Genomic DNA, 25,769 nt, shown 5'->3' on the forward strand with positions numbered 1-25,769 from the left:
CTCCAGAAACAGTCAAAGATTTCCATGTAAAACTTTCATTTCACACTTGGCTGTTATTGATACGTCTGGCCAAGATTTAGGCCGAAATGGCAAAAAGATAAGCGTCAGCCATGCAATAAAGAAGTTAACTGAAAGGCACGCCTGCAATATTAGTAATAATCGTTCACTGCTGAGTAGCGTTTGTGTGCTTCGAGCAGAACGTGTCAGGTGAGGTCACCGGAAGCTTCGATCAGACAGCCCGAGGTGTCGGTGACCAAAGACAGATGCAGCAGCCTCAGGGAACTACTTTAAATACACTTTGTGCTTCTCGTGTGGGGAAGATGAAGCAAATCTACAACCGTGCAACAAACCTTTCACGCATGATTGTCTTTGTTGACGGGTGTTGCGCAATTTGCAGTCTCGGGGTTAACAGGTCAGGAATCTGTTAGCTTTTTCAAACATATAACATTTAAAGCCGCGACTGCAGCGAGATAAGTTTAAATAGCGGTATGCAAATATTTCCCCGCCTCAAAAGACAGCTAATGTTTTCTCTTCATAGCTGCATAATTGCTCAAAAATGCAGGTGACAAAGTAAATAACAGCTTTGTGTAAATAACCACGACCTTCTATCTCTTCACAGAAGGTCGTAGTTATTGTTCTGTTTAAAAATAAACGTTTCTAAGGCAGCAATAACAGTATTTCCATTCGACCATAAATGGAACAGGTCACTGTTAAGTGAGTGTGGGTAACCCATCAATTACAAGTATACATTTGTGTCTGTGACTCACTTTTTGTTTTTGCGTCATAGTTTTGCAGCAACACGAGCTGCCGAGACTTTGTCGGAACTCGCGGGCTAATCTGCATGCAGCTTAATTAAAAACACAACAAGTGAGGCTTCATCTGAACAATACCTGTGCGCACCCTCCCAGCCTGATGGCAAAACAAACCCACATCTGAATCTGATTGCTCAGTCCTCGCGTCAGCGTCAGTGACGACACCTGTTGCAGATACTGCGCGGCTGTGAAGTCATCTGGAGGCTTTTTTTCTGCATAAATCAAAATTTGGTTCCTCCTAAAGTTTTAGTCGGACCCAAAGGATAAAACTAGAGACTAATTTACATGCAAATAAGACATTTGTTCATCACGTGGTAAGAAATATCAGGAGAGGCTCGTTACCTTTACGATACATAGACTGAACTTGCGCGTTTTTGTTTGGTTACCCTCCAAAGACTCACCTCGAGCCGGGAAAAACCCTGATCTATCATTATATCCTGTTACTCTGGTGGATCACTAAACCAGAAATAGTGCCAGTAATGCAGCTTTATGATGTTTTACTGTGTTTGTTAATCACACATTGACAGTTCATGTTATTTGAAGATGGAATCAGACCAACCAAGAGTTTTGTAACCAGAAATATTACTGAAGAAGAATATCTGAAGAATGAGACTAACTGCTGAACTGAACTATATTTCATGGCTTTGAAGCTGTCATTAAAAACTTGCAGACCTTCTCTTTGGTAGTTACCAGTTAATATCTGACTAGCTGAAGAGACTAAAATCAAGAAAATTCCCAGAAAACAAAATAATCCACGAAAAATATCATTTTTGAGGGTCATTTGAGACTGTTAGTCACAATCCTTTATAATCTGCTGCAGAAATGTTTGAGCCCTTTGCGTGATGCATGGTGTGGCTAGCATCTGCAGTGCCAGCACCCGCAGCCTTCTTTCCTTCAGGTTTATATCAGCATGGGTTGGAGGGCTTTTAAGAATCCGTGCACATGACCCGATCCAACAAAACACTGCATAACAACACAGAGAGGCAGACCCACAAGGCCATGCTGTCACAGCTGGTAATGAAAAATGTTCAGACGTAAACAGTGTTTTCGTTCAGTCGGGATATTATCTGCAGTTGCCCTCCCTCGCATATAACATATGGCAGGAGACGGTGTCCTTTAGATCCATGCTGGTGTGCACTCGGTTTAGGCGAGGGAGCTGCCAGCCACAGGAGGACCACTCGCGCCTATAACTTCCCCGGACAAAGTCCTCAGACATCACGAAGGAGCCGGCAGGGTGAAGACTGCTTAATGTCTGAGAAACACGCAGTTCTGCCAGGCGATGTGGAGAAAAGTGCAGCAATGTGGTGCATTTGTTAAAGCAAAACGTGCTGAAAAATAAGCTTAAATTGTTTAAAAAGATGTACTTTTACCACCGTCTTTTCAGTTGCAGAATTTTCCAGTTCTCTAAGTCCGTCAGACGTAATGCATGCACGTGTGTCACCTGATCAATAATGTGATGCTCCATGCCTGCCTCAGATTCTTCACATAATAAGAAAGCCTCTTATCTCTACCCGTTGCCCTGCACCCTCACCTTCTCCTCTTGCACTCACTCTGCGTGTCTTCAGTTTGCATGTGGTGACAGGTCAGAGACTGGTCATCGATTGTTATGTGTGTGTGTGTGAGTAGGTAAGGATGGTTTAATTGTAGGGATAAAGGAGAGAGGAGAGATGGGTCAATTACTGCAGGAAATGAGGAGCAGGTATGTGCACGAGTGTAGATGTGGGGGGAAGGGATTGGTCGGTCATTACTTCCTTCCTCCAGGGTTCCTATTGTTTTTTTACGCACCTATAAAATCTCCAACTGCTCCAAGCCCCCCCCCCCCCCCCCCCCCCCCCCCCACTTCACTAGCCCTCCCCAAAGCTAGCTTCTTTCTTTCCCTGTCTGAGTTAGGCAGATTAACACACGCATGGCTGCTATTTACGTGCGAGCTTCTAAAACTGTGGTTGGTGCACTCCTGCTGACCTCTCACCTGGCCTGTTGTTTGAATGTGTCCATTAGCTGCAGATGCAGACTTACAGATTTACACTAATTATCAAACCCCTGCCTTTAACATGCATTTGCTATCACCTTAGCTTTAGCATCAGAAGCTAAATCAGAATCAAAGAAAGAATCAAAAGCTAAAATTAAAACCTGAAAACCTGAACCAGACGAGCTCACGTTGAGTAGATACCTGGCAATCGTGCCTTAGCGAGGGCAAGTGGGTGGCAGCCAGTACACACACTCACGTCCTCTCACAACAAGATTAGACACTGATCTTGTTGGCAAATGCAATTTAGCCTGCAGACGCACACAAACACACACACACCCAGCAGATCCTCTGCCTCCTTTCAAGGCAACCTGTTCCCTGAAGGCCAAGGCCAGAGGAGGTCAGGATGACTCCAATTAGGCGAGGTCAGAGGTCTAGCAGTCGCAGTGACAACAACCACGGCAAGTACTTACACCTGTCTGCATGCACCTATGTGCACGTATAAATGTGGGTATCGATCAATAACAACAGACATCCTGCATCAGTTAACTCCAAAAACAGGACCCACATGAAGTCCAGGAGGAGACACGTTTGCGTCGCCTGTAAACAGCAGATTTATTTCACCGATGACAGAATCAAAGACGGTGCCTGATCAAATTTAATCACTTTTGCCAAATAATATCCAAGTTTTTCTGCCGTGTTTGCAGCAGCTTCCCCGAGCTTCTGTGTTTTGCATACTTACAGCATGCTCAGAGCTGATCTCCCGTTAGCTTCCCTCGCAACTAAAAAGCTAAAAATTTTTAGAACATATGTATGCAGAAATCTTTACTAGGATGTATGCAGAACATACATCCTAGTAAAGATTTATGCTAAAGCATGAAGACATTTAACGGTCTGCTACACTGATTCACGCGACACACTCTGATTTGAATCACAGGGCTGCACAAGTGGCCTTGACCACTTCCCTTTAAAGTAACAGCAAACACGAGACAGACCTCTTCCTTTTTGCAGCGCAAAAGAGCGTTGACTTTAAAACTCATTTATAATGGAAATTTTCTGAATGGACTTCAAACCGTACGATGCAAGAGATCGTAACCACGCAAGCGGAAGCAGCCACCGTGATGTCGGTCGTCAACTATTATTGGGAAGTCCTTAGCATTCTGGCCTTGTTTTCTGGAGTGAGAAGTAACCATATTTGGGTGAGAGGACGGTGACAGGTCACGCTTGAAACTTCTCTTTGGACTTTTCTTTAAGGCATCACATCTGCTCATTTAGACTGAAAGAGGACCACGAGATCAGAAAGAGTGAATTTAGCTCGTGACGTTCAGCAGCACATGGTTCACTGTTGCCTCACAGGAGGAAGGTTACACGCTACAGATAAATTCTCCTGCATTTTACCTTTAATCAAGGCACAGGTTTACATATCTAGAGCTGCTTCACAGGCTCTGCGTGCTGGCTGCTCAATGCTCCTCCTGCTCAGGATGCCTGAATGGGTTTCCCTAAAGGGATCAATAAAAACATCCCTACCCATCTGATCTCATCTTACCCTCCGAAACCACCATGACTCATGGAAAAATAGATGAAGTTATTATATTCTGAGTGATGCAGATTTGTTTTGGAACCGGCGTGTAGCGACCCTCAGCAGGTCTCCGCACGTTAAGACACTCCCCCGCTGGCCTCACTTTTCCAACCCGGTGGCTACGTCAGTGTTTTACATGCAAATCTCCCAACGATCCCCGCTGTCACATATCAATCAAACAAACACTGCATCCAAACAAACAAACTCGCTGCTTCAAATAAATTAGTGAAGCAAATTCTACAATTTAAAGCCATTCCTACACCATATTTATGTAATATAGTAGTTAATTAGTGCTTTAACTTGATAATCACACCTAAATCTGAGCAGTTACATACAGAGAAGGTGCTCATATTCAAGTTTGTTTTCTTTGCTTCGCTCTTCTTCTTCTCTCTCAACGATTTGCTTGGTTTCGTTTTTTTAACTTTATCTGTTGTAAACAAAAGTGTGCGTATAATGATTTATAATGATGACATTGTCACTCTCCGGCTGTTTATATACCACGTCTCAGGTCGTTAACTTTTGTCTACGGTCTCTCCTATAGATTTCTTTCCATTCAACCCCCTCATTTGGTGTTTTCTCTGGAGATCTCTTCCACGCCACCGTCTACAAGCGTTTGCTCATAGGGGAGTGCCAGACCACTGGGGTTGCAGGAACTTTCCCTCACAATATATAGCACCTTGTGATGATTGCTGTTGTGAAGTAGCTCTATAGGAATAAAACTGAAGCAGGCTGGAAAACCACAGAGGGAGCTCAGCTTTAAGCGTGGTTGCACTTCTTTTTGGGTACACAACCATCATTTTATTACTTTCTAGAACTTTCTATTAGATGTCAGATGTAGATTAGAAAATTCTATTGTGTGTTTGTGGCTGGTGACAGACGAGTGAGATTAGACTGAGTGTGTGTGTCCATTAGTATCTGTATAGTTAGCCTTGCGAGTAGCCAAAACAAATGACACAAGATGTGCACCGCGTTGTACATGTGAGTATATTTGTACACGCTGGTGGACACTGCATTTTAGAGCACGGCTGCACGCGGTGTGTGTGCGTGCGCGTGCAAGTGTGTCTGTGGACCAGTGTCTTTAGTAGACTTGTGGTAATCCTCTTAGCGTATGCTGCTTGAAGCTCAGAGCGCATTATGTAACCCCTCTAATCCAGCACCGCATCAAGAAAGACAGCGAAAGACCACAACCGGTGCTCCCTTACTTACACACAAACACAGCAGCACACACTCGCTCTTACACTCCCCGACGCCACAGACTAGGGGTCTCTGTCAAATAACCGACGAACAAAGTAAAACTATCCTCACTCCAAAAAACGAGAAGTGAGAGCATAAGGATATCGATTACGAGCACAGGCTTTAGCTTCTCTTCTTGTGTCACCGCTGTCTCCATCTTTCCCCTCTAACCTGAACATCCGACCAAAAAGGGAAGGAAAAGGGAGGAAAAAACATCTCTCACTCTCTCCTCCTGCTCTCCACTCTGTTGCCAGGGCAACAGTGGCCATCTTGCCGTGCCCCGTTGGTCTTGGGTACACATCACAGGCCGGTCATAAATGTGGAATGACAGCCAGAGACGAAAAGCAGAGAGAGGAAGAGGAGAGAGGGAAGCAGAAGGGTGGGCAGGGAGACTGACCAGAGGCAGAGACACTCACAGACCGTTTCTTTGAGATGCGTGAATAAATAGAAAAGAAGGGCTGGACATCTTGGCACAACCACATCTTTACCAATAAAGATGTGCCATTTTCTTCAACACCTTAGTTAACATTTTGCCCACACATTTGTGCCTTAATAAATGCTCTCACTAGGGATGGGTACCGGTATCGGTTCTGACATAAGCGGAAGTAACCAGACCGAAACGCAGCGCACATTTCGGTGCTTTTTTTCCTGAGCTGTGATACACTTTAGATTCTAGCCAATCATTTTATGTTTCCGAGGATAGTAGGCGGGTCCAGGTACGTACGTTCTTTTAGAGCAGAGCAACAGATTAAAAATGCCCAAGGCGAAGCAGTCAAAAGTCTGGCTGTAATTCACAGCAAAATATGCAAACTCAGCAGCCTGCAACAAGTGCTTTAAGCTGATACTGTGATACTGTCAAAGGAGGTAACACCTCGAATCCGATGAAACACCTGGCATCATCATGACGGATGATGATGGCAGCAGCAGCCGTTCTTCTCTGCGTGAGTAGCTTAATGTTGTTCGTGTGTAATTTACGTTGAGTAGGCTAACCACGTTATTACATTAATGCATGTAAGGTGAACTAGCAAACATCATCATAGCTACATGCGGCTGTCTTCTTGTTTGATGGCAGATACTCCCTTCCCCCTGGCCAAAAAGGCTAAAATGACCAAAGAAAAAGTGGAAAACACTTAAACATGAGAGGTTTTTGGACAAAGTTTGTGTTTTTTCCATTGTTTAAGCACTGCTTCCAGCCAAGAGTGATACCATATATGCCCTATAGCTGCAGAAAAGGCTAACATTGTTATCTTTTTACAAAAAAACAGCTGAACATGAGAGGTTTTTGGACCAATTTTGTGTTCTCCATTCTTTAAGCACCGGTTTGAGCACCGTTTAAGCACCGGCACCGTTTCAAAAGTACCGGTTTGGCACCGGTATTGGATAAAACCTAAACGATACCCATCCCTAGCTCTCACCAATAATTAATATATTTAGTTCTAGACCTCTTTAATAGTAGCGATGGTCATGATTTTTGACTCCCCCAGTCTAAGTCTAAGCAGACCTCCATCTCCCAGCCAGCTGAGCGGTCTCCCATGGAGTCTGCTCCCTACATTCTTATATACTGTGTATGCATACAAACACATAGGAAACGTCCCAGTCATTTCAACATCCAATCAGAGGACTGCAAAAAAAGATGGACCAAATAGTCATTGGTTCAGAGCTGTAATATGTAACCTCTATAGGGCTGTGATTGGACAAACCTATGAATACTTAATACTTTCAATTTTACTGCATTCATTGTGTACAGTATGAGTGGCTGGTGGTCGATAACGCTCTGTTTTGACGCACCACAGTGTTTGGATTAGACCCCACTGTGTTTTTCTCTGAATCCAAAGCACTTTGAACTTATATAGATGTAATCTGAGATTAATATGGTCCCATTGATGGTCCTGTTAGTGCTATTGGCTGGCTGCTGGCACATATACAGGCAAGGGGCAGACTCATTACTCAGATTACTCCCAGTAGTTCTTTCATTGAATGTTGGAACGATTAAGGCATTTCCTTCGTGTGCAAATACTATATGGGAATGCAAGGGTGTTAGCCACATTCCCGATGAAGGCCAGGGGGACTAAATGATGTAGTGTAAGTAAATATTCCAGCAGAAAGCGAGACAGGACGTCTGAGTTATATTTGATTGGGTTTGTGCAGTTATTCCTCCAACGTACCTGTCGTTCATTCAGGCGTGAATTCTTGCTTTGAAATACGTTCCCCTCGTTTTCACCGGCGCCCACTAGGATGTAACGCGCTACTACTGAGCGTCAGACCGATAAAGCGTGGCTGGCGCTGCGAGACGCTGCGGTACAAACGGGACAAACACACACATAGCAAAAGACGACAACAGCAACCATGTCTGCTACTTCATCTCGGACAAAAATAACCTTTGAGGATACTACACGACCAGGCGCGGTGGTCGCGCACAGAAGCTGTGCTGCTCGTCACGTGACGCAGGCACCAAATCTTTACAGATGGTGCTGACAGCTATAAACCGAGAGAAAAGAGAAAAGGTGACAGACAAATGTTACTTTCTTTGTTGTGTTCGTCTGTGAACCGTTCGGGAATCCCCAACCTACGGTAACTTGAGCCAAAGTTGCAAAGCAAAAAAAAAGACTTCAGAAGATCTACAAAAGCTCTGATCCAGTTCACAGCTTACATTTTTCTTTGAGGAGTCCTGATTGTGGGACTTTTTCTGGTCCCAGTCACCTAGTTAGTGCTGACACAATGAACCCAGCAAACACATGCGCACCCAAAGGAGCAATATGGATTGAGGCAAAGACCTAGTGACTGCACCTGCGTGTGCTGATTGTGCTACATCGTGAAATGCACTGAAATCACCCCCCATTGGACAACAGGGACCTATCACATACATTTCACAGGGTTTTTTTTCCAGCATTTATATCATCAGTCGGCTGCACTGGTTGCTTGTTTTCACATTAACGTCTGTTAAATGAGTTCCAAGCTGTGCGTGGACTGCAGCTGCACCCTCATAGAAACTCAGTGCAGTGTTGGAACCCCAGTGGAGGGCAGGAAGACCTCACGCAACCTGAAGCTCAAGGGGGGAAGTGACGAAGCGGTTTCACTCTGCCTGTGACAAACCGGAGACACAAACCCTGGTGAGAGTTTATGACTGCAAGAAAAAGCTACAGAGCCACAAAGTCAGCAGAGTCAGCAAGAAACGTGAGAGGAATGAGAGGGCAAAAAGCTAACGTGGAAAGAAGGGAAGAAAAAAATGGCCGAAAGGGCAACGCGGGTCTCAGAGAAGGAAGAGAAAAAACGAAGAAAATAACAGGAAAGAAACGGCAGGCCCAGCGAGAGTGCTGCTCTGCTGCTTCGCTGGGTTGGGTTGGGTTACTCGGTGTGCACAAATACAAAAGATGAGTCACTTTGTGAAGAGCACACACACGCGCTCGCACACACACGCAGACATACAGCTTTAAATATAGCCTCATTATACTCAAATTCACAGCAAGTCCACCACTCTCTCTGTAACTTTCCCTTTTAAGTCCTGACGAACACACCGACATGTGCTCAGTCGTGACAAACGATTACCTTTTCTTCTCCGCCGCAACATTTCGGTGACCTTTTTCTCAAAGCTCTGAGAGCAGAGGCAAAGATTATTTTTAAGGAGGACTGTGGCGCAGCCTCCTTCTTTTCTTCCGTTCACTTCTCGCCTGCCCCGCGCGCGATCGCGCACGCGCCTCGGCCTGCTCTTTTTTAACATTTTCTCAGAATTTTTGTCGTCTTAAAGAACACTAATTACAGGCTTAAACATGCGGGCGACTGTAGAGTACACACATGCACCCCCCAGCCTCCCCACTCACTCAGCAAGCGAACATAATTAAAGACTCGCTGTGAATGAGAGAAGGTGGAGAGGTTGGAGGAGAGTCGAAGTTTGCAAAGTTTATCTTAGGAGTTGGAAATCAGGAGGAAACTTCACACCGAGTCCCCGTAGTTCTCACTTTTGCACCTTAGCGTTCGACATGATTTAATAAACCCGCACGCCGCTTTGCAGCCACTGATTTCCACATGACTTGTAGACACAGGAATCCCGCTTGACACAGGCGATCCATCATCATAAACCTTTAATTGCCTTTAATGTTGTCAGAGGCATTTTATCAAGCAACTCCTTCTTGTGTGACAGGAGCCGATTTGCAGCCATTTAATGCAAGCAATCGCTAACCTGACATTATCTGTTTCGCAACATCTACGTCTGTTTATCAAGGACAGACAAAAGTGATTCGGTTATTCGTATCATTACTGCCGCGAGTCTAAAAGTGTTCATTCTGTGCGTTCTTGAAAAAGTAAGAGGGGGGAAAAAACAAGAAGTTGCACTAATTCAGGCAGTGATACAGAAAGCCAGATGACTGTACTGTACGGCAAGTTCATCATATATATCTTTTCCTTCACTTACCCTAACGTCAGTAGAGTAAGTGGCCACACAAAGGTGGTTATCAACTCGACAAATCAACCCAGCGTTTTCCAGTCTAGCTATCAGCTCGTTTGCATGAAAGAGATGGTGAACAATCGCAAACATGGATAGGTTTAGTGGCGGCAGAGCGGCTGATTTTACAAGCAATGAGAAAACTATACAGTTGCGTGTTGGAGGAAAAGTGGTGTTCAGTAAGTGCAAAAGTGGGAAAAACAAAGGCTTGTAAAGCCGGTAAAAATGCTGACTGTGTGTGTTCCCGCTGCCCCGTGATTAAAGCCCAGGTAGATCTGATGTAATTACACCTGTGTGTTCTATTAGATGAATGCGCTGTTGGGATGAAGGCTTTCTAATAGTGTATGAGGCGACGTCAAGCAATCCGAGGGCAAGAAGGCGTAAGTGCCCTGTTTTATGATGACATCGCTATATTAAGACTCTTTAACAGATTTAAATGTGCTGGCAGCTCATGAAGAAAACAAGAAATAGCCTAAAGTTTTGACACTAATGTATGTTGTGAATTAAAAGGTTTCCACTGCCACAATACTGTCACACACAAACTATAGTTTTGGGTTATTTTTAATGCTCTTAAACTTGAGGGAGGAGGAACGCGCCCTCATGTTGGATGTTGGCTAGGGCTGGGTATCGTCACTGATTTCTAGAATCGATTCAATTCGATTTGATTCAATTTGATTTGAATCTGGGAAATTTTGTCTCAGACAGTCAGAAATATTATAATTCAGATCAGTACATTTACATATTTTTGTATCTATAAAAAGGAAGCTGACACTTTCCAGACTTTATCAAAGGTGTGAGCATCACAGCAGAGGCCTTTGTGTCAAAGTAGCTGAAGATAAAACACCGAAAAACATAAAGGTGATTTTCCTGGCCTGGGATTTTATAAAAATATTCTGCAGTACATCAAAAACAAAAGAAAACCATTAATTAACATATGAACATTACCTCTGAGGTTACAGCGGTTTTATTAGAGACAAGGCTAAGCGTTTTGCATTTTGCATAATTTTAAAAAGTTTAAATTTGTTCAGAAGCCTATTGAACGGCAGAAATTAGGCTTTCTTTTTGGAAGTAAGTAAAAAGGAAAAAAACAGCGGCCGACAGCGCTGTAAGAACAGTAGACTTGTGCGTAACAAGCAAGCGAATAATGCAGAAAACAGATTTTTAGAAACTGTTCTTGAAGTATACAGAGAGAGAGAGAGAGAGAGCTGTGCATGAAGTGTGATTTTTATTGTGGTGGAAGCAAAACAGTAAAAGTCAGAGGGAATATAGGACGATGTTTATGTGAAGCGTAGTTTGGATCTTCTTTTGCTGCTGGTTCAGTCAATATTGTTTGGAGAGAGATCAAATTAACAGCTTTAGAATCAGCGCAAAAAGGGCGCAAACACAAAGCGCAGACCCGCCGAAACATCGGAATCAGCGAGCTGTTGGCTTTCAGCCCCGACCGTGTCCATGCTGTCGGGTGAGAAAGGCGACATCTCACTGATTCTGATCCGTCTGCGGGTCCGCGCTTTGTGTTTACGTCTTTGTGCAGAAACCGTGTACCTGCTCTCGTTTACTGTTTTAGCTGTTTGGTGTTTGTCGAAACTGAGATTCTGGCATTTCGGGCAAAATAAATTTATATTAAAAAACTGATTCAGGATTTTAATGAATCGATATCACGTTATCCAAGCCAGAATCGATTGTAATCGATAAATTGATTATCAAAACCCACCCCTAATGTTGGCGACTGTGGCTTAGGAGGGTCATCTTGTCAAAGCATGCTTGGGCAAGATACCGAACCCCTGATGTATGATGGGAGTACAGAAAAGTGTGTGTGATTGTAGTAAAAAGTTCCATTCACGGTGTTTTGTGTGCATTTTTCCTTCTCTAGCTTCTAGATTGGCTAAAGTTTATTAGGCTAGTTGCAGCTAACACCACATTTTGAGTACAGTTATTAATACAACCTTTAAAAAAACGCAGTAAGACTAGTCAAACCCCAGGGTTCAACCGACTGCTCTCTGTTTGTAAACTGATTTCAGATTTCACAGATTTGCAAAAACCTACTGTGACATGTTTACAGCTGTGCCAGAATAATTGGCTATTTTCATATCCGGTATGTGTTTTTCAGGTTTTTAATTAAGACATGCTTTTATGTTTGTTTTGTTTTTTGAAGCAGTCACACTTGTGCTCCATGTTTTCAGTAAAAACGAAGAAAAAAATCAGTGTTCATAACAGAAACATGTTAGGCACGAGGACCCCGTATCGCCCATGTGTCATGTGGTGATTCGAGTGATCATTTCATTCACGAATGTGCCCGAAATCACAGTGCAGCACATTACCTGTAGATGCACGTGTGCTACCTGTAGCATTGAAAAACTGGTTGTAGCAGTTAACAGAATATAAAAATGTCTCCAAAACATCCATTCATCCATCTTAACTGCTTATCCGTTTTAGGGTCAGGGTCAGTGTGTGTGAATGTGAAGAGGTCGTCCATCCATCACAGGCTAAACACATAATACTAATCGCCTTAAGTGCCACCCACTGCTATGATGTCTGCACGATAATGTGGAGGTTCGCTGGTTTGAAACAGTCTTACGAGTGTAGTCCAATGGCTCTGTGCTAATGTCTGAATACCCTTCACTCCAATATCCAATAAGAGAAACGCACAAGACTGACAACTGCTCGTCCACGAGTACGATCCCGGCCTTAACTCATCCGTGAGCGCAGTTTTTTCAGGGGTCAGGCAAGCATTCAGAGATCCACACACTGAAGCTTGTTTCAAACACAAAGAACTCATTTTCTACATGAATATTATTTATTCCTTTTTCCTTGTTTTACTCGTTTGACCGTAGCTAAGCCATGAGAAGGAGCTTGTGTGTTTTGAATTCAGACAGCCATTAAAGTCGTGGCGTCATGATGAGTTTGAAACACAAATGTGCTTCTGTCAGATGTTCAGCACAGGTGCTGGAACCTTTAGCATCGCGTTGGCATGTTTAGATTTTCTTTTTAGGCTAGGGTTGGATTTAGTGGGTCAGAGGCTTGTTGAGGTTGCACAATTTACAGAGCTGTATAAGTAACTTATGTTTCTGTGCTAAAACTCTAAATATAGATTTTTGAATTGAACTCTTTAGCAGCCTTTGGACAGCCAAGCTTTCTTGAATGCGCCACCAAGAAAGCGTTTTCTCTGATGGTGAACGCTCCATTAGGAGTGCTGGATTAACTCCAGATTGTGGCTGCTTGAGGAAAACTTGTTTTCAAAATGTCAGTGAGCTGACAAAAGTTCGGTCCCTTAAAGTAGCAGCAGGCCTACAGCTACAGGTACCCACGACCCTTTTTCTTAATCAAACTTTTCCACAACCGTGGCTGCTTTGTGTTTCCAGACTTTTCTGAACTTTCTTGCTCCGTTCGCAACTCTTTCCAAGTCGTTATCGTCAAACTGCTGCCTGCAAACTCCCTCGTCCCCCTCTTTCCGTGTTTGCATTGCTCTGTCTCTATTTTTAGCTCTCTTTTTCACAGATTAGGGGTCTATTTATAGACCCCCTTATGATGTCCAATAACAGGGCTCTCTGCAGGAGAATGGCAGCATCACAAGGATTCACACACCTCCCACTTGGCACTGAGCTCTCTCACTCTCTCTCTCTCCTGTTTTGCTCAGTCCTCCCATCCCATCCCTATGTTCTCCTCCTCCTCCTCCTTTTTCAGCCGCCCCCTTCCACCCCTCCGTCTATCCATGGTGGAAACTGGCACCGAGCCCACAGTTACAGTGGAAACTTTACGCACAGGAAAGAGCCTCATGTCACCCTGACAGCCTGACAGTGCGTGCACATTTAAAAAAAAACGGCATCTTACTTACAAAAAGAGACGGTAAGGATATAAACGTCTACCTACACGTGGAGAAAAATAACACAACCTCCATGGCGCTAATACACCACACTCTCCTTTTTAGTGAGAAATAAAGCAGACGGCAACATAGATGCGGACAAATAGGACATTTTTTTCTTCTTCTTGACGTTTGCCCCCCTTTTAAAAAAGAGGACATTACATAATTCTCAAAACACTTCCTCTCTAAGCCAAGAGCACTCTGGCGTTTTATCACACGCACACACACACACACACAGACTTGACATATCCAAGCAGACAGGCAGCCTGTTCGGGATGTCTGCATCACAGTCGCTATGACAACGGCAGGAGAACAATCCACAAAAACAGCCACTCGGTGGGAGGAGCGAGGGGGGAGAGAGACAGACAGACAAAGAGAGAGAGAGAGAGTGCTCATGTGGACTGTAGCTGTACCAGCTCGGGCTGCGTGCCATTTCTTTTACCAGCTTCTCAACTCTGCTTCCCCTTCAGGGCAGAAAGCGCCTCCTCACCAACGGGAGAGCTGCGTTTCATGCGCCACGAGCGCGGTTCCCCTTCTTTGTGCCTTTGTGAGCGTGAGAGTTACACAGAGTCGCGCTCAGAGAAATAAATGCAAATACCGGCCCGCTGTTGGGTTGCGTCACAGTCCCCACAGCTGGATCATTCGGATTCTGACCACTCACATCCAAAGCAGCCACTGAGACTCGTTTTGAGATGTGCGTGCTGTCACCAGGCACACTACAGCCGGGCTTCCTGCTTTAAGAGAGTGATTATCTGTGTCACCATGCAGGACCTACCCCATGGGAGTCTTTGCTGTCCCTGCGGGTACATAAAGGGCAACAGTGCAGATGCATTCATACACTGTTGTTCAAAATGGTATAAATGTTCAGTCTTCCACCTTCATCTTCTTTTCAGTAATGCTATCTAACAAAGCCACTTCAGGTGCAATGCAAGTACAGCGCACATTGACTAACTAATGTGCACATTAGTGATTTATATTGTTATTTAAGTAGTTTGTGACGAATGAATGACTGAGCGCCATGATCAGCTTTGTCTCCCATCCAGCGAATGAACTCCAGATTTACTGAGCTCTGCATATCATCACACGAATGAACCAGTTCTCCACCTGCTGCAGGTGCTGCTTAGAGTGGCCCTCCAGCTTGCAGCAGCTATCAGGAGCAGAAGAAGAACTGCAGCTACCAGCTGCAATCTAAGACCCCGGTGACAGTAGGTCTCGTTCGTCTAGTGAAATCAGCTGCAAACTGGAGGTTCAGCCTAACCAGTACTGGTTCACCCACATGATGCTATTTAGAGTGGACAGTGTTGGGAAGGTAACTTTTAAAATGTATTCCATTACAGAATACAGAATACATGCCCTAAAATGTATTCTGTAATGTATTCCGTTACGTTACTCAATGAGAGTAACGTATTCTGAATACTTTGGATTACTTAATATATTATCATGCTGTTTACAACTACATGAATGTACTATTGTTGTGATTTATTACTGTTACTGAAGGTCCGCGGCTCCGAACCGTAGTAAAGGGACCTCTGGCTAATACGGTGGGTTCTGTGTCGGGCTCGTAGCCGAAAACTAGCTTTACTTTGCTAGTTTACTTTTACTTTGCTAGCGAGAGACAGAGAGAGGCGTTGAAAGGCTGCTCCAACAGAACTTATTGTTTTTGGAGGAAAACACGAACACGGTGTACAGTCGAGTCTTAATAGCTTACTTACAACTGGGCTCGTCAGGCTCTCTTCTTGGCTGCAGTGGTTATTATTATATTTACATGCTTCCAGCTCCCGTTTCTGCTCGATGACAGCTCGTACTTTTCCTTTTCTCCCTCCCTCGCTCACAGACACATAACGGGTATGGCAGTCCATTCTCCCTGCAGCACGGACTACACTGCCTATGATGCTACATTCTTTAGTGCTATACCTGTAGCATTCTGCCTATTAGCTTAGCACAACAACAACAAAAAGGCCTCTCTCACCCAGGAAACACGCAGAGAGAGAGCGTCACCCTGTAACCATGGCAACCGTAACACCTGGAACAACAGAACATAGCTGTCAAAACAAGGCCTGACCCGCCACAATATGAAACAGGGAAGTACCGCCGTGTAATCCATTTATTTCAACAAAGTAACTGTATTCTAAATACCACCTTTTTAAACGGTAACTGTAACGGAATACAGTTACTCATATTTTGTATTTTAAATACGTAACGGCGGTACATGTATTCCGTTACTCCCCAACACTGAGAGTGGACCTCCAGCTTGATGGGGTTTCTTCTCATACAGTGAGGAAATGAGGCCTTACAGAATGAAACAAGTGCTTCTTTTTCTCGTGTTAACTTCAAGAGCAAACTGAAAGAAGAGTTATTTGTCATAATGAGATTTTTTTTTTTATTTTGCACAAAATATAGATTGCACGTCTGCCAAATTGCTAAACACAAGTATGAGAATTTCACAAAAGGCCTAGGTTACACGCACCTCTGTGATTCTACATCTGAGATATGAAGAGAGCTTTAGACGTCTTTAGTATGTCTAAAAGTTATGAGGGATAAGGTCCGCTCCCAGAGTGATTCCAGTCTGATTTAAGACATTAAAAGTAAAAGAATCTCGCTCTCTTGCTGTCTGCGCGCTGAAAGGAGTCGGCATTTTAAAATACCACATTGTTTTTATTTCCCCAACCCATTTTCTTCTGCACACAGGTGTAATGAACTGGAAAAGCAATGATGTGGAAAATATACTGTTAATGTTCCAAAAATATTTAGCGTATGTGCATAACAAAGATTAGGACTTTTCCTTCTCTCCGGGGACTTCCGCTGGCTGACAGTTAGGATCCTCGAGGGGGGCTTTCTTTGTTATGTTTCGAGCTGGAGTCATTAAGTATCCATTAAAAAAAAAAACCAATGGCTCCTTAACTGTCAACAAGCCGAAAATAAAGCAAGAATCCCAGACTCGCTGTTTTCACGAATCGGGAAAAGTGTCAATTACAAAGCTTTAAAAAGAGCATAATCACTGCTTTCCCCTGCGTTCAGTCGCATTTTAAAACTGCTACAACTTCTCACAGACTTTGAGGGCATTATCACTAAAGAGTTTCAGCTGAGCTTTAAGCCTCTAACTCCACAAAGCTTGCTTGACAAAAATCAAAACCACGTCTGACCCAAATCTGCTCAAAATCTTCAGGGAAATGTAGTTTTTTCTTGGCTATTTTTACTACTCTGCAATCATCCTGTGAGTTCCAGTGCTTTGCTGATACACTGAAGTGAACGGTTTGTGACAGCAGAGAGCCGGGTAAACATCTGCCGATCTCGTCTCCTCAGTAGAGTCCTCAGTCTCTGCCAGAGCAGACTAGAAGGCACAGAGAGGAGGAAAGGGAGGTACAGATAACAGAGGATGAGAAGATGGTGGGATCCGCAAAGGCTGACAGGCAGAAAGACTGAGACGGGAGAGGGGGGAGCGGGCGATGAGCCTGAAAGGTGAAGGGAGGAAAAAAACTGAAAAAAGACGCACTGCCGAGAGTGTCGACAAGAAAGAAGTGAAGTCGGGTCACGGAGCGTGTAACAGACACACTAAGACGCACACAGAGACAGACGAAATGACATACTGTAGATACGCATTCTTGCAAAAGGCAGTAAAACTTTCTGGAGAAACAATACTACCAGCCAAGTGTCATATCCACTACTATCAAACTGCACAACGGTATCTTGGGAATCTCCAGCACTCCGTCCAGCAGGGCCGCCGTTTATAGCAGGAATGCAGCGACACATCAGTCGTCGCTGCCTGTTTACATTCTCCGCGTGGCGGTCGTGACACCGCGCTGACAGTTTCAAGGTCCCAGAAAATAGAACGCAGTGTTTTGCATTAGCATGCACTTAAATTTTCAAGGAAAGGTTTAATATTTAAAAAAAAATCGGTTTCTGTAGGAATATTTATGACATCTTTTCTGCCTCCTTGTTAGCTTAGCTTAGCTATCCTTGCACTCACTGTACAAGAAAGAAATTTAGCCAACAGAGGTATTAAAGCTCACTGGAAAAAAGTTTTTACCCTTTCTTGGGAAAATAAAGTGAGCGGGTAGGACTGGAAGCTCCGCTCTTTATGGCTTCAAATTCAAATTCAAATTCAAATTTTATTTGTCACATACACAGTCATATACAGTACGATATGCAGTGAAATGCTTAAACAACTGCTCGTGACCTAAAGAAAAAAAGAAGAGGCTATGAATAAGATAGGAAATAAATGTGAAAATTAAAAAGGGGTAAATTTAACTAGGAAGGAATAAAATAAAATAAAATATAAAAATTAAAGTTAAAAATGAAATAACTGTACAACACAAATTAGAATGAAGGGTAAATTTAACTGGGAAAGAATAAGATAAAATATATAAATTAGAGTTGAAAATAAAATAACTGTACAACAAAATACACAATACACAGTATGGAAATATATAAGAATGTATGAAGAAATATACATATAAATATACACAATAACAGCAGTTGTACAAGTATTAACTGGAAATGAAGAATATAATGTCCAGTGTTGTGCAGTCCACATTATTTAGTGTCACATTTATGATAAAAGTGGTGCAACTTGCCTTAATCTCAGGTCGTCATTCTTTAAATATCATCCCCTGTTTATTATTGAATCTTTGTGCTGCACCTGTAGTTTTCCAGAAAGTCCCTTCAGATTAAAATCTCTGTAACAGAGAGGCGAACAGGGAAGTGCAAAACTCATCCAAACAAAGGGATGATCATAACAATAATCAACTGTGTGACTAATGAAAAAGTAAGGTAACTTTTGGCCCACTTGAACCTATATTTAAAGTATCTGTTTTCTCAATTTAGAGATTCAGATTTTTTTTTTTAAATTTAATGTGGAAAATATAAACCAGGCATCCCTCTCACTCGCAGCTGCGATCATCATACTTGAGTTTATGTTACCGTTACCGTCTGGCAACGTCGCCATTAAACTACGTGACTTTTCTCCGAGTCTACTGTTGAGGGAACAGCAGAAAGAAGTGGCACCTGTGAACGAGCCGACTGCACGTGTGCTGCGCTCTTCTTGTGGTTTGTTTCCCAAACGGAGGTTGAGCATTTCGTGTGAGATTACTTTGTAGCTGTTGATCTAAACTCTCGTTCACCCTCCTCCAGGTCTGCACAAACTCTCACAGTTTTATTCATTCTAAACGCTTTCAGTAATAAACAATATAAACAGTTGAATTCTTCTATTTTCTAATAAATAAATAATTTGAAATTTTGCATAACCCTAAAAACGCGCAGTGAATAGCAGTCAAAAGTCTTGGCTGACAGTTTGTGATTCTAACAACTGTATTTGATGAATACAGTTAATACCACACGGTGAGAGAGAGAGGGCAGAAAGTGAGAGTGCTTTTGAAAAGAGCAGCTGGCATGTTTCCTTGGTTGTGATCGTTGTTGCTTCTATTTTAGGAACCATCCAGGAAGTGATCTAGAGACAGGCCGCTGACGGAGTAATTCAGCTCAACCAAACAACGCTCAACTCATCACGAACCAAAACAAGCACAAGTGAACGTAGCAGAGAAAAAGAGGGCAGAATAACGAGGAGGGAGCAGCACATCTGGATCTTTCTGTGTATATATCTACTGTTTCATTTACTTCTGGGAAATGCGCTAGGCTCTGTAGCACCAGTGTGCTACGCGGTGCATTTGATCCAGTTTCATCATGACTGTTCAGATGCATTATCTCTTGCTGGATTAAATCTTGACAGACTTGACCTTTTCTCTCCAACACATTTTGTAAAAAATCAATTTCTCTAAGATTGCATTTGACAAGTCTTGTAGCACCGTACAAAATGTTTCAGCCACTGGATACTGATGCCTTTTACCCTTCACTATCACAGGGGTGGGTAGTTCATTCTCAGCGTTGGAGGAAATTAAAGGGATGAGTCAAGTTCAGTTAGAAAACAGCTTAAAGGAGCCACAGTTTGCACGATCGCAACAGATTTTTACCCAGATTCGGGATAGCCAAATCCTCTTTAAGTACACAGCTCAAGACCTCCATGCTGTACTGGCTTTCTTTGCTAAAAAAGGCTAAAAACGAACAAGGATCTGCGAGGAAGGCTTGTGTAAATGCCATAACCTTGGGAAACCTTTTCTTAGAGCTTAATTGAAACAAAAAAAAAACATAAATACGTCTACTTTTCCGAAGCATAGGCGGCATCTGAGGGCAAATATGGACTACATGACTCTCAGAGCTGCTGTGCTGCTCAAACCACAAGACGTTTTTGTCTCTAATAGCAGTTCACGGATCCCCACAAGTCAATTAATTTAACAAATTGCTCTAAAAATATACCAAAATACCATTCTTTGAAGTTAATTCCTGTAAATGCTGATCCCTCGAGGGGAAAAAGCACAACAGTGAGCTGCTGTGCGTTTTTATAGCATACTAAAGTATTGTTTTCTCTTTACAGTGTGTCAGTGTGTGTACGAGTCCACGCACGAGGTTATAAGGTTTCACTAACAAAGGCCACGTGACAGAGACTGCGGTAGAAATTAATCACATCTGGCCTGTGGATATGTCTGATTAGTAAACCAAGCAATTAAGCGCTGGTGACCCTGCAGGCGGTACCAGAAATGTTTGGTGGTTAGACGAATTATTCATATTTTATCAGTGTTGGGAAGGTTACTTTTAAAATGTATTCCATTACAGAATACAGAATACATGCCCCAAAATGGCTCCGAACCGTAGTAAAGGGACCTCTGGCTGATACGGTGGGTTCTGTGTCGGGCTCGTAGCCGAAAACTAGCTTTACTTTGTTGTCTGGGTCAACTTTGCTAGCGAGAGACAGAGAGAGGCGTTGAAAGGCTGCTCCAACGGAGCTTATTGTTTCAGAGGAAAACACGAACACGGTGTACAGTCGAGTCTTAATAGCTTACTTACAACTGGGCTCGTCAGGCACTCTTCTTGGCTGCAGTGGTTGTGCTCGATGACAGCCGTACTTTTCCTTTTTCTCCCTCCCTCGCTCACAGACACATAACGTGTATGGCAGTCCATTCTCCCTGCAGCACGGACTACACTGCCTATGATGCTACATTCTTTAGAGCTATACCGGTAGCATTCTGCTTATTAGCTTAGCACAACAACAACAGGCGCTCTCTCACCCAGGAAACACGCAGCGAGAGAGCGTCACCCTGTAACCATGGCAACCGTAACGCTGCCGCCTGGAACAACAGAACGTAGCTGTCAAACAAAACCCAAACAGTCCTGACCCGCCACAATATGAAACAGGGAAGTACCGCCGTGTAATCCATTTATTTCAACAAAGTAACTGTATTCTAAATACCACCTTTTTAAACTGTAACTGTAATTGAATACAGTTACTCATATTTTGTATTTTAAATACGTAACGGCGGTACATGTATTCCGTTACTCCCCAACACTGTATTTTATTCATACACATGTACCAGTTTACTCTAGTTTCTAAAATTTTCGCAGCTAAGCATCAGTAGCAGGAGGCTGCTGGTGCTAACAATGCTAACGTTAGCCTCACACTGCACACTAATGTGAGGTGATGTGCAAGAGTCAAGCATTTCAGAGTCGTTCAAAATGTGATTTAGTCATTGAATAATGTGATTAACTGCTTAAAATAGCTCTTAAACACACGCACAATATTTTCGTGGCTCTGTCAGATTTTGCTCAACCACCAGTGCTCCTGAGTGTTTTTGAACTTTGACACTCGCAAATTAGTCTCAAACCATTTAATGTACTAAGAAATGATTCACCGGGAAGATCCATAATCTGGTCATAATCATCTTCACTGCGTTATAATGTTGAATGCAGCTGCAAGAAACTAAATTCATGGCGTACAGGTGAAGCCATGCAAGCTGAGATCCTGCTCTGAAGAGATACCCATCCATCCATCTTCTTACACTTATCCTGTCCAGCGTCGCGGGGGAGCTGAAGCCTATCTCAGCTGTCACAGGCCGACACCCTGGACAGGCTGCTAGGCTGACACAGAGAGGCGTTCACAACTATTCACACGTACAGCCGATTATGAATCACCAATTAACCTAACCCACACATCTTTAGGCTGTGAGAGGAAGCTGGAGTACTCATGCAAGCCTGATGAAGAACATGCAAACTCTACACAGCAAGGCCTCAGGTGGGACTTAAACCGAGGACCTTCTTTCTATGAGGAGACAGTGCTAACCACGGCGCTCCCGTGCTGCCCAAATGAGAAGCAATAATAAGTAAAGTTACAGCGTAGTAAAAGAAAAAAAGCTCATAATAATATTTTACTTGTACTGAACACAGCAGGAATATTAAAAGGACAGTACTATGGTAAACAAACAGCGTGTAGCTTATTTACCTTTTTAATTAACTAAACCGTGAGAAATGGAGCTCCACGACAAGAAAACCTGCACAAGAAACAGGCAAACACCAAGTTTAAACCCAGGTCCCTCTGTCTGTGAGGCCACTGTGCTAACCTCTCAGCTACAGCATGAAACTGTAACGTTTTCTAAAGTAAGAAGCTGTGAGGTTAGATTACACTGTGAAATAAACTCAAAGCTGTTGATTAAATCTGCAAAGATCCGTGCCAGGAGAATAGAGGTATCAGAAATAGGGGACAAGATTATTGTTTGCTAGTTTTGGGCAGCTGTAGCGGTGTGATTGACCTTTCTCTCATATAGAGACAGAACCACAAAAAAAAAAAAGGAAAGAAGAAAAGTGAACAAAATCACAGGACTTCCTGGAAAGTTCTGAAAATATATTTGTGAAACTTGATTCCAGCTATCGGCTCGTCCTTCTCATGTTGGCTGCTGTGGGGCAACATTTGGTGAGTTTACACTATTTGCACAAGTAACGTGTGAAAAAAAAAGGTCAGACACGGCTTTAGATGCAGGAAAATCCAGCTGCTGATAATTTGCTGAAATTTAACAGTGAAATTTGTTGCAGTGCCGCGTGAGGCGAAATAAACCAGCCGGCACTGACAACATCTGCCCCTGGGCCCTCGTTTTCAGCCAGATGTGTGTGCTTCTGTGCAGCACTGACGGTCTCCAGACAATCGCTGTCATAGGCAGCATGTCTAAAGACTTCCAGGCTGCAATCACCAGGTAAAAATCAGCTATCAGTCAGCGTCGTAGCACGCAGCTAACTGTTCCACCACACAGTTAATATCCTCGCTCACACCATCCCGCTCTTCCCCACTGCGCCTCGCTCCCCCTCTTCCTCCTTATTGCCCTCTGCAGTATTATCAGATAATGTGTGTGTGTGTGTGTGTGTTTTTCCTCCTGCACTGCAGCCACTGTGGCACAATTACCCCAGCTGCTCCACTAATGGCTATTGATGCAGCTGAGGGCCCCCTGCACACAGTTGCACACGCAAACATTCATAAAAAATTCATGACGCTGGCTCGATAGGAAGGTGCGGGGGATCTGGCCGGCACTGGAAAGAACAACAAATGTCATCTAACAAAGGAGGGAAGAGGCACACGATACCAGCTTTAACATTCAGCAACACAGAAAAATGCAGATGATGTTCATATGAACGACGTGTGCACGCTGTTAGCATGAAGAGCTGATGGGTTAAGTCCGGCGTGCAGTAAAATCCTGTGTCTACGTGCCTGTGTGTGCTGCAGGAGCACATGTGGTGGGTAATTCCCTCTTAGCACAGGATTTCTCCCTGACACCGGCCTACGTGGAGAAAGCTTTAGAGGGCTAAGCCTGCTACCTGAGACTGAACCGGAGATCACCGGAGGCATGGAGCGCAGTGATGGATGGAGGGAGGGGTGGCAAGGTGGAGGGGGAAAAAAGAAAAGGGTGGATTTGAATGACTGAAAGGAAAGAAGGGAGGACAGAGTGTAAGGACGGCAAAGAAAGGTCAAAAGAAGGTAGGAGGAGAGAGACGATCAACAAAGGACCAAGTTGCGTGGGAATTAGACGCAGTCGCTGTGCGATGGGCACAAATGAGTAACGGGAGGAAAACTGGAGGACAAACAAATGATTTAAAAGTGCCACGATAGTGTTTTTCTTTTTTGATTGTTTTTTGGCAGGGGAGAGTGCAAAAGTGATGGAAACTGTCCCTGAGTTTGACAAATCAGTAAGAGGAAGGTCAGAGGGTTGCCGCCCGCCACCAACAGGAAACTGAAAACTGGTTGTCAAAGATTAGGTGATATTTCCTCTGTAGCTACCCTCAAGTGTTTCACTGTAAATGCACAGCAAGTCAGACTAACATGAAATTAATATGTGTGTCATTCAAATAAGCTTCAAAAATACCAAAAAAATAAGAGCTTATTCAAAGTCAGCTCGACATAATTTCACATTATTTCTACATTCTGCCTCCTTATGTTGTTTATTTCGTTTACATTTCAGGGCGAGATGTTGAAACTTGTTACTTTGCATGTTTATATTTAACCACGTAGACTTGAAGATCTGGCTGCAGTGTTTTTAGATGTCTCTTTGCTGTAAGCTCCTCCCACCTTACAAACGTCACATTGACACAAACTACAAGGAAGTCCAACGCTAGCTTCACACGAGATTCCATGCCCGCTCTCCCAGGTGACGGTCCTCTGTGTCTTCCTTCACAGATGTGCTCTGAAAACACGTGTGATTGGCCAAAGTCTTCTGCTGTCTAATCTGACTAGATTATCTAAAGCCTAAAACAGAGCCCACGGGAGGAGCAAGAGTCTAGTTAATGTTCTAGTTTAAGGTCTGTTAACATACCAGCATGCTGTAAGCCACGCTAGAGCCAAAGGAGGTTAAATGATCAGGATCTCGTGTAAACAGTGGAGTTACGCATGAAGTTTTCTTCTGTCATCTCCCATTAATCATGTCATGACTCCACAGATTTATCGTGTGACCTTTCAGAAGGGTTACGCCGCTCATTGGGAACCAGTGGACTAAACTAACTTTCAAATCTCCACCATAAGCAACAGAAAAAAGATGCATACGTGCAGATGTAGCAGGATATTTAAATCTAATAAGACTATAACACATTCTTCTGCACTCTTAATGAAGACAAATTTTGAATACAATAGTTTTTTTTTTTCTCTTTTCCACTGCTGCTATAAAGACAGCAGCATTTGCATATGATGAAAATGTCATGTGGCGTTATCTGGTGGCTAACAGCTCCGGCAGAAATGTTGGAATCATAGTACAATACTTCAATTCACAAAGCACGAGGCAGATAAGCGAGTTCGTAACAATTCCAAAGATCAACACCGGCAAGACTCGGTTTAAAAATAACAAGTAATTTTAATACTCTGCCAATTTCCCTGCAAGAGAACAAAACAATTACACCAAGATCTTGTTAGAAGGTTGTCACAGTACGTTTCCCTTCGAAGTTTTAGTAGGAGTGGGGCCTATTTAGGGGAAAATGTTGGAAGAAATACTGACAACCAGGCACACTGAGTTTGTATTGTGGCCACATTTGGTATTAAATTCCTAAATACAGTGGTTCTTTTATTTCTTAGTAATAAGAAAATATTTTTAAACTGCTGCCCGAGCCTCGTTGCAATTTCTACGGTTATGTGGAGGAAGTCGACTCTACCCCTTCTTACTACTGGACTGCAACCTTCAGCAAACACAAATGTGGTCCCATCTGCTGCAGACAAAGTGTGTTGTTACAGTATTTCCCTAAAAACAAACTCTCACAGTATCTCTGCACCCTCTCCTGTGCACACACATGTATGAATCCATATGTGGCAATGTTCCTGTTCTGTGTCCCAGTTTAATAGGCAGAGGGAATTACGTCTTTATGACAGGACTCCCTTACTAAGGCCATTGTTTTAGAAACCCTGTTTAGCTGTAGAATGGTTTCTGTGTGGATAATGCTTACCTCGCAGAGTGCAAAATGTTTTTAATTTGGTGTGTGTGGTGTGTACAGATCAAACTACCAAGTCAGACGCTACATGTTAAAACAGCAAA

The 25,769-nt window shown here is 43.3% G+C and overlaps 1 protein-coding gene across 1 annotated transcript in view; it reads right to left on the reverse strand.

Annotated features, from left to right (window-relative positions):
- The window catches only part of maml3 (mastermind-like transcriptional coactivator 3), a 153,881-nt gene that overhangs the window by 117,706 nt on the left and 10,406 nt on the right, over positions 1 to 25,769 (reverse strand). The window lies entirely within an intron of this gene.

The sequence above is a fragment of the Neolamprologus multifasciatus genome, chromosome 6 (genome assembly GCF_963576455.1).
Source record: "Neolamprologus multifasciatus chromosome 6, fNeoMul1.2, whole genome shotgun sequence".
NCBI classification, from domain to species: Eukaryota; Metazoa; Chordata; class Actinopteri; order Cichliformes; family Cichlidae; genus Neolamprologus; species Neolamprologus multifasciatus.